The sequence below is a fragment of the Struthio camelus genome, chromosome 6, assembly GCF_040807025.1.
Source record: "Struthio camelus isolate bStrCam1 chromosome 6, bStrCam1.hap1, whole genome shotgun sequence".
In the NCBI taxonomy this organism is placed as follows: Eukaryota; Metazoa; Chordata; class Aves; order Struthioniformes; family Struthionidae; genus Struthio; species Struthio camelus.
Window position 1 is genome coordinate 42,584,817 of NC_090947.1, and position 9,546 is coordinate 42,594,362.

The window sequence follows — 9,546 nt, forward strand, 5'->3', positions numbered from 1 at the left end:
TGATGCTATAACATATGCCATTCTAGCATATGCTAATGAAAAGGTAAGTGCACAAATCCCTGCGAATCTAGGTGCCACCCGGAGAACCAACTTGTTCCAGAAATGGGAACACAGAGCACGTTTCTCACGCTGCAGATCATAAGAATTTTATAGAGCAATCAACTAACCCCAATTTAGTGACTGCAGACACATGAGGTGGTATCTCATGACTGTGAATTTGGGAACAGCCGACACTGACATTAGTAAATCTGGGCTATTAACCCTGTGAGGACCAAACAGGTGCACGTAGCTTGAGGCCGGCATACTGCCTGCCATGCCTCAGTCCCAGCCCCGTCACAGGCCACTGGCACACAAAGCCCAGGCCAACCAGAGTGGCAAATTGTACTTTTCCCGTGCTATCAGCCTAAAACACCAAGATTCTGGCCGCTAAATCAGAAGAAGAAATGTTAACAGGTTTCAGTGTGTCATATGACATAGGGGAAGCACTTTCCTTAACAGTCTTCTACATTTCTCTCTGACACGGTTTAAACAACGAAACACATATTGCAAGCCGTGGGCTCGGTCCTTGCAGAATTACTCCACTGATCCCACAGGCTGCGACTGGGCGTAATCTGAGCTGCACAGCTGAGCTCTGTTTGCAGGCAAAGAAGGTAAAAGGACTGAACACCCAAAAAATTATTTCTACCGGGGCAGAGAGAATTCAGACTTTTCAATGGGTGACAGTCACAGTAACCTGACAATAACAGTGTAACCCATGAGTCAGAGAAGGGGGAAAAACCGACCAAAAGAAACTGGTACAAAGTTATTTTTGCACAAAAGAAGGGACTTAAATTTCTACTGGCTCTGCAGAGGAGGGAGGATCTTGGTCTCCAAAGCCTGATCCACCGGACTCCCACACAGTTAACTGGGTGCATTTCAAATTTATCTACCTTCAATGGGGCTCTGAGTCACCCAGGCATGGTGCTGAATCCGTGCTTTCCCAGACTCTGGATACTACAAGACTCTGAGTTTTGTAAAAGGCCTTCCCATGCAGAGCATCTCAAAATCATAACCAGCAGGTAGAATATAAAGTGGGGGAGGATGAAGTGGAGTCATAACAAAACTGATAAAATCCAGTGGCAGCTGGATCTGCGGGAAACAAGTTCAGATAAGAGGAAGAAAAGCTTAACTTACTTTTTTCCCAGCCCTGCTCTAGGTAGCCATCTGCCCAAAACCAGTACCATAGTCCTCACCACGAGCCACCATCCAGCTCTTCAGCCCTGCCACATTGGCCAAGGGGAAAAGCAAGAAGGAGGCTGCGACCTGAGTGATCCCTGGACTGCTTTGGTGAGGCTTTCTCAACAAGCACTCGGTTAATCAACCTTTTCTTTACGCAGGGGTTGCCAAGAGGTGCTCTTCACACCCGCACGTGAGGCGAGACCCTCAGAGACATCAGTACTTATTGTCTCTTTGGTCCCTGCCACATTTCCTCCTTCCAGTGCCATCAGGGAGGCTTATCCCTGTTGTCGTCTCCTGCGTGGGACCTCTCACTGGTCCCACCAGTGAACTGGGGAGGCGTCAGCCTGCAGACAGACCAAATTGCCTGCTGCCACCCTGGCTCCCTTCCGCCAGCCCTTCCTGGGGAAAGAACCTGGAGCAGTGGTCTCTCAGGCTCGAACTTTTTTTTTCCCTCTCACTGTGTGCATTCAGGGGCTGCAATTTTTTTCAGTGAACGGGGCCATCTTATCTTCAAATAATATTTTAAAAGTTAAAAAATGAACCCCACAAAAATCTGCATGACTGTACAGGTTTGTGACCCAGCTTTGTTATAATAAGAACCAACCAAAGCCTTCAACCAGAATTGGAAAAAATATATATATTTTTTTTCCCTGAGATCTGAAAAACACTGGTGTGGCGGTTGATTGGGGTTTTTTTGTTGTTGCTGGTGGTGGTGGTATTTTTTCCTTGCCACGGCTTTTGACTTTGGTCTGCTTCTGCGCTCACATGTGTGAGCGAAGTGCTGAGTCACGACAAAGTTTTCCAGCCCAGTTCTGTGCCTCTGCAAAGTTCATAGCTTTACAATAACGCTCCGAGAAAACATCTGCATATTTGGGTGCTTCTCTGAACTCCGCTTGGCGTTCAGGTCCTTGGAGGGGAGCCCAGGACAACAAGCAAGTCCTGCAGCATTTACATGATCCGACCCCACCTCTGCGGAAAGGCAGAGGGGCAGCTCCTGCTCCGGCCCCGGCTCGCCCAGGACTCGCCGGGGGCCGGCGCATGGTGGCCGATCGGATTTCACCGGCTGAAGCGGGGAGACAGCGGAGAGTAAACAAACCGAAGCCTTTAACTCTCCGTAGCGCTGCTTCTGTGTTGCTTTTGCTCACAATCTTTATCATGTGAACGCAGTGTAGTTTTTCGGTTTAATAAGAATAATAAAGGCTCCAGAGTCAGGAAAATGACTCACATGGAAGGAGTCCAGCTCTCTGACTTGGTTCTAGTCAGGTCACGATGAATCAGATGACCCTTATCTTAGTTTAAGACTGTGAATAAAAACCTCTCCCCTCTACAACCCGGCCAATTTTTGTTACATTATGCAGCGTAGCTCCCGGCCCTCTCGCATTTCCTACGTCTTCCAGTCTGCCTGTTACCTTCCCTGCAAAATTTCCCGTGCATACCTCCCTCTTGAGTTCACCTCTGAGTAAATCTTCGCCTGCGCTCTGTAATTTCCCCTCGCCTTACGCCTTTTTTCTCCTTGGCCTCCCTGAGCCCCAGTTTATCGCTCTTCCAGCTCCGGACAAACGCTGCCGTTTGCTTTCTCGAGCGCTGTTACGCATGACCTACATCCCACCCAAGCCAAAATTGCTTTACTTGTTTTAAAACTCTCAGTGGACTTGTACCTTGGACCCTGGAGAGGTTTCAGCTGTATCTGAAACCGAAGCAGAAAATAGGCCCGTATTTATTTTGTCACATTCACAATATAAACTATGGCAACAATTTCCAAACCGGGGATGCAAAGCTGCTTATTCCTCCCTGCCAACAGAGTCCGTAACAGTTTGGATTGAAAACTGCCGTTCTTGACCACCTTTCCCTGCGATGCAAACAGCAGACCCAATAATACATCCCACATGAGGGAGCTTTCTATTCCCTCGGGAGGGCAGTTGTGGAGACCCTGGCCTGCATTAAAAAGAAATCTGAAAACACACATGAAAGGAAAAAATAATGTTTAGTATTGTTATGTGAAAGAGAAGTCACAATGGGTCCGGTTCCAGAGTGAGAGCTAACTTGGCATAGCTAGAAAAAGACACAATGTTCTCATAACAGGAGAATACTCTTTTTTTTTTCTCTCCTCTCTCATTTCTCCGTTCTTGCTCAGAGATTGAGGCAACACAAGGAGGAGTAACCTGCTTTACACTTGCAGAAGCTAAGAAACGAGGCGGCAAAGCGTACCGGGGATTCAGAAAGAGACTAACACAACCTTACGGAGATCAGTCTAACTGTTTGGTTGTCCCCAAACAGCCACAAACTCCGCCAGTCCCTAAAGCGTAACTTTCCAGACACCATGAAGGCATACCAAAGTCCTGCTCTTGCGTGGTTTCCCAAGCTAGCCACTGTCAGAGACAGGCTACTGGGCAAGAGGGAATTTTGGTCTGGCCCGAAATAGCCTTTCCTGTATTGGTAAGAAACGCTGAAGCGCACGTGGTCATCTTCAACAACGGCGCGCTGGCCCCACCGGCGCGGAGCCGTGCAGACCTCCTGGTGTCTTGCTGCAGCCTCTCGCCGGCACCGTCTCGCCCCGCGCGCGCTACTGCAAACTGCTCTCTGAAGCGGAGCGAAAAGCATTACTGCAACGTACCCCAAAACTAGGTAAAAGGAAGGGCACACCGGCTAGTCCGGAGTCCCTTTAAAGGCACTCGCGGCTCTTGCTGGTCGGACGGGGAGGAAGGTTGTCAGCCCACGGTCGCTCGCGGCCAGAGCAGCACCCCTCGCGTCCGGTCGGAGCCGTCCACCACGTGCTGGTGCGCGCGCACACGGGCGAAGAGGGGGCACGTAACTTCCCTGCAATCACCATCCGGCCCTCTACCTGCAGAGGGTGATGTGGGCAAAACAGCTTTTCCTTTTTCCCTCGGCAGAAACTCCAGTTTTCCACTGCTCTAAACTGCGGGTAGCAACCGATCAAGCTGCAACTCCACCAGGGTGAAACTGCGGTTGCGTCACCTGCTTGCAGACGCTGTTACAAAACCCAAGCAAGACCAGACTCTGGGAGGTTCAGAAATGTTTCAACATAACCTGAGCAAAGTTACAAGAAAGCCCGGACTAAATCTGGAGATTTCTGAATCAGACTTGTGGGCAGCTTGAAAGCCACTTGTGTCGACCCTGAGTGCCGAAAACCTTGCTGGCCTTTAGTTGGTAACGCACGAGATAATTTGCTTTGAAGATCTGCACTGAGTCCTTAGGTTAATTTAGCTTAGGGAAGACTCTGCATATGTGGAGCACAGAAACACTTGCATGAAGCCCTTGCAAACGCAAACTGGAAGCTGTGGTTTGCAGAGTTTAACTCCAACTGCAGTTTCTAGTTATCTGCAGTTCTGATAAATATTCATGTATCATATGTTCATATCTGACTGCAGCAAAAGGAGAAGGATTCAGAGAGCTTTGTCTGCCCTACGAGCTTTGTATCTGTGCTTGAGTAACCCCCTTATACGTAGTTAAATACGAGCATTTCTTTGTTAAGCCTTTAACACTTTTCATATCCTTGCAGATTCAGCAAACCTTTGTTCTAAAATTCTTTGTGCCCATTAGGGCTTTTGATTATAGATTACACCACCATTGGATTCTTTTTTTTTTTTTCTTCCCTCTCTCATGGGCAACATATTCTTCTTTCATTGAGCAATATTGAGAAACTTGGAAATCTAACCTGTGTTTTAGTCTCAGGACAGGCACATTCTTATGGTAAAAACCTCCCCAATTGAACTTGGGATGCATTCAACTCTTGTATGGTTGATACTTGGCCAGGTTAATTATGCAACCACCCCAAGCAGAAGAGGACAGCAGGATACAGGAGCATTTTTCAAAGACTTGTTTTTAGAACAGAGACAGTTTTCTGGAATCAAATAAAGAAAATGAAGAAAGTCTGTGATTTGCAGTGAACTGGCACGCGGAAAATGCAAGGATTTGCAAGATCAGCCAGGCCAAATTTGCAGTCATTTAGGGAATGATTACAGCATGTGCCGATGTATCCGAGTTCGCTTTAATTGAGCCACCTTGGGTACCGCTAGCAGAATAGCTGTGGCAGCGGCGCGAGCCCGCGCAGGACCCGGGGGGCCCTCGGGCAGCCGGCCCGGCCGAGGGCCCCAGCGGGGCGCTGCGCCGCGGGGAGCCGACGCGCGGCCGCGTCCTCGCTCCGGTGGAGAGCAGAGGAGAGTGCCACCGCTACAGTAAATGCTTTACGGTTCTATTTTTAATTATTCATGAATTTTAGCAAAGCAAAAACACTTGACCTCAGAGCTGGCCCCGCAGTACTGGCTGCTGAGGGCAGCAAGGCTGATGGGGTGGAGGGTATAAACAAGCCCAGCAGAGAAAATAAACAAAATTCTTTTTTTTCTTTTCCATTGCAAGGAAATGCAAAGCTTTTGGGTCCTAGTGCCTTTCTAATCGTAGCCTTTCCCACCTAGACGCCGTACCCCACGTGTGAAGGTGGTGCCTGCAGCTTTCCAGGTGTCCTCTCCCACGCATCCCGCTCCCAGACCGGCTCCTGTTTTAGCGTATGAGAAGAGATTGGAAGTGCTGCCCAGGAGGAACTTGGTGCAACATCCCGTACCTACAGCACAGAGCAAAACATTGCTCTGGTCCTGCCGTCTTACGGATTCGTGACGTCATATATGGCCTCGCTCCGTAGCTCAATTGGCTGCTTCGAGGCTGCCATCTGAAAAGCAAACGACTTAATGCAAATGGGACTGCCAACCTTCAGGATTTAAAAATCATGAGCCAGAATCTAAAAAAGTCAGCAGCTTTGCTTTAAAATCGTGGCAGTTCAAGAAATCAGCATTGTGTTGTTTTCAATTGTTCTGGTGTACTGGAATTATGTTTTTAAGTGTTTTCTAAGTAAACATACAGGCTGGAAACTTGCTTTAAAAAGGACTGTAAGTTCACATTAACAACCTTACTCCAGCAGTTGGGGCTTTAGGAAAAATAACAAATATCACAAGACTTGTGTTAAAATTGCAAAATTTGCCAGTGCTTCAAAACTCAAAATTTGGCTTAAAATATGAACTATTTATTGACTAAGCCCTACACTATCAAACTGGCTGGTGATTCTGGATGCCTCTTAGCAAACTACAAACACCTCAGAAAGACCTGATTTCTCAGCAGGCCTGTGCTTCATTATAATAATTTAGGCCAAAGCTATTATGACAAGAATGCAACAATTCTGATTAAACATTAGCCAAAAGGTTTGGAAATTTTTTTTTTCCTAAACTCTAAGATCTCCTCAGAGACCTGGACAAAAAAACTGGTAGATTGAGCAATTTCAAATTTATATTTTAACATTTCCCACGACCTGTGCACATGCATGCTCTCTCTCCCTTTCCCCATTCCTTCCTCGCCGATCTCTGCTGGTCAGAAGATAAAGCCATCCATGTCATCTTCCGCTAGCACTAAGAAAGGCAGCAAGAAATGAAAAATCAAGTCCCTGTCATATTCCATCGAGCACGCTGGCTAGATACGGATGTCTCGCCCCCATTTACAATCTGAACCAAAAGATTTGAAGCCAAGAAAGCAGCTGGCACAATAAAAACAGTAAAAGCTCTAGCTGGCACCTCATGCTGACAATGACTAGCCAAATCTCCATGGGGAGAAATGCCAGTATAGATTTCTGTGACAAAAACAACAAAATAGATTTTTGTCAATGTACATAGATTTGACAGGAAGTCAGACAAATCTATCAATAATGAGTGACATATATCTGCAATATTCCCAAACAAAATGGTACATTTGAAGACAAACTGAGAAAATAACTAATTGTGAGATGCATGACACACATTCATCTGGACTTTTTGATCATAAGGCCGTAATTCATTAAAGCAGGTTATTCTGCAATTACCCCAGGAAGAACTGACCAGATACACCAACATACTTCCGAGTGCTTTCTAAAAGATATTTCAAAATGTTATTTCAGAAAGGGGAAAGTCACTTCACGGGATCTTGCAGTTAAAATCAAACCTTTGTGAGATGCAAACCTGGCTTTCCAACTCTGGCAGAAACTTTCTGACCAGCTGGAGTTTGAGCTCTCTGACTCTCTATTTCTCGTCTAGAAGGTGGGACAAGATGAGAGAGCAGATATCAAAGGGTTGCCTCTTTCCTGAGGGATAACATAGGAGAGAGAAAAGGCTGCCCTATACAAATGAAAGTATTGCTAGGGTTGTGTCGTCATTAAACAACACCCCTGAGAAATCACCACACATTTCACAACCAAAAACATACAGCGCTGCATCGACCTGGAGCCCAGGGGAACCAAGTGCCTCTGCTTTCGGGAAGATTTCTGCTCTGTGGCCACTTCAACTAGGAGGGAGGAAAAAAAAGTAACTGCTTAAGAACTTCCGTAGCAGATAATTTTAAATCTAATATCTATGTATTACAAGCCAAACCTCTTAACACATAAAATGGAGCCCCTTAGAGGGTATAAGCTGGTGAGCAAGGTATCAAAGATTGCCAGGCATGGAGATTTTTATCCAAGTTCTGGCCAAACTTGGGATAGATTCTGACTGAGCTGAAAAGATATGACTGGGTTCAGAAGCCATAGTGATTTGCTTAAAGTGAGTGTCTAGCAAGACAGATATGCAAACAGATGGCAAGACCCAGATAGAAAATGCTTTTTTAGTGAAAAGACAGAAACTGATGAAAAAATGTCTTACTCATGCAAATTCTATAGAGTCTCTAAAAACATCTGAAGAAGTTGTTATACATAAATGAACTAGATGAGCCAAAGTCATCTTTACTTGGGAAGAAATGTGTCAAATGCGTTGCCCTGGTTTACCTTGAGGTGCACATTGCCCTGTATTTCAGTATAAATTAGAGCAGCAAGAAAGCTGAAAAAGGTGCCCCAGCCACTAAGTCCCTAGAAGCTTATTCTAACCACCAAAAAGTGCCAAGGATTTGGAAATCCCTCATCATCCTTGCCAACTACTCGTACACAGCCCATTGCCTGATGCAGGAGACCACAAGAGCTGCTATTCTGGTACCTCAGATCCACCTACGCAGCAGTTAAACCCTGAGTAAAGAAGCTTCATGAAAGCTACAGCTATTCTGTACTAATTTATGAATATTGTACATTGATTTGATGGTGGTGATGGTCTGAGGGCATTTGGTAAGTTCACTGGGAAGCCGTAAGGGAAAGCAACCAGGAAGAGAAGGAATCATCACAAACTCCTGGCAGTAAGTGTTTTAAGGTAATTTAAAGCCAATGGCTGAGTCATTTCCAGCCAAGCCTATGTTTGGTCTGGACCAGAAGGTCCACGCATGAGATGTGGGAAGAAATCTACAGCAGGATTTAAAATAAGTCTGCTTTTCAAGAGAGGAGAAAGTTTTAGGAAGAACCAGGGTAAAATTCAAGCACTGGCTAGCAGTGCTGGAAGGAGGCAGCCACCAGGAGTAATAAATCACCACCAGTCCTGGACACAGCTCCCAACAGGAAGGATTCGATCACCTGGTTTCAGACCGCTGCTGGGTAGGAACTGTGGATGCCACGTGCTGTAGCCCACGGCCCGCTCGGAAAGGGAAGGAGCAGCAGAGGCCGGCCCAGGATGTGTAAAACCCCCCGGCGGGACACACAGCAATGGTGGCCCAGAGGGAGCTGCCAGCCCCCAGCCACCACAAGGTCGTCAGAAGTTGAACAGAATTACTGCAAAAATAAATGTGTTGGAGACCATCCCTTTCTGTGAGTATTTCCCCCCCACACCATTTTCTTTTTTTTTTACTGGCTTATCAAAAAATGTGAATCTATGGTTTTGAATACATTCAGTTCTGTAAGGTAATTTCCGCTTCAAAATGAAAAACGGAAAGAAGTAGGTAATGCTTTAATTTGTTATTAGGAGTAATTACTGTCTGGCCTCCAGGGGTTACTTCTACATTGGTTTTAACAAGAAACCCATTTAACATATATTTATCTTTGTAAATTGTCCTGAATGATCAGCAAATACCTAATCATCTAAAAAAGCTGTTTAAAACATCCTTACCCTGATAACAGGAAATTATAACCTATGAGACCAAAGATGCTGAAGCAGTGGTTTAAACTGTGATAGACATTTGCAGGAAGGCAAGAAATATGTATTTTCACATGTTCTCTTTGAATCTTTTTCTTTGGTTATTAAAACATCAGGAATGCACCTATAGTGTCCCTTCTGCAGCCTTGCATGTTAGAGAGAGGCGAGAATCAAACCCTGCATCTGAAGACACCCCGAATCCTTGAGGAAATCTGAATTCACCTGCTCCAAGCACCTAGGCAAAGCACAAGCCTTTGGTCTGAAAGTTCAGAGGAATTCAGCTCCAGATGAGGACTTTATAGGAGGGCTC

The 9,546-nt window shown here is 46.0% G+C and overlaps 1 long non-coding RNA gene across 2 annotated transcripts; it reads left to right on the forward strand.

The window, feature by feature from the left end:
* Positions 1–525: 525 nt before the first annotated feature.
* Positions 526–6,231, forward strand: LOC138067729 (uncharacterized). Of its 2 annotated transcripts, none has more exons than XR_011142106.1 (3): positions 526–650; positions 1,185–1,326; positions 5,652–6,231. It is a non-coding gene; the product is annotated as an uncharacterized lncRNA (long non-coding RNA). The 2 variants fall into 2 exon arrangements; XR_011142107.1 differs by lacking the exon at positions 5,652–6,231 and adding an exon at positions 2,123–2,461.
* Positions 6,232–9,546: the final 3,315 nt, after the last annotated feature.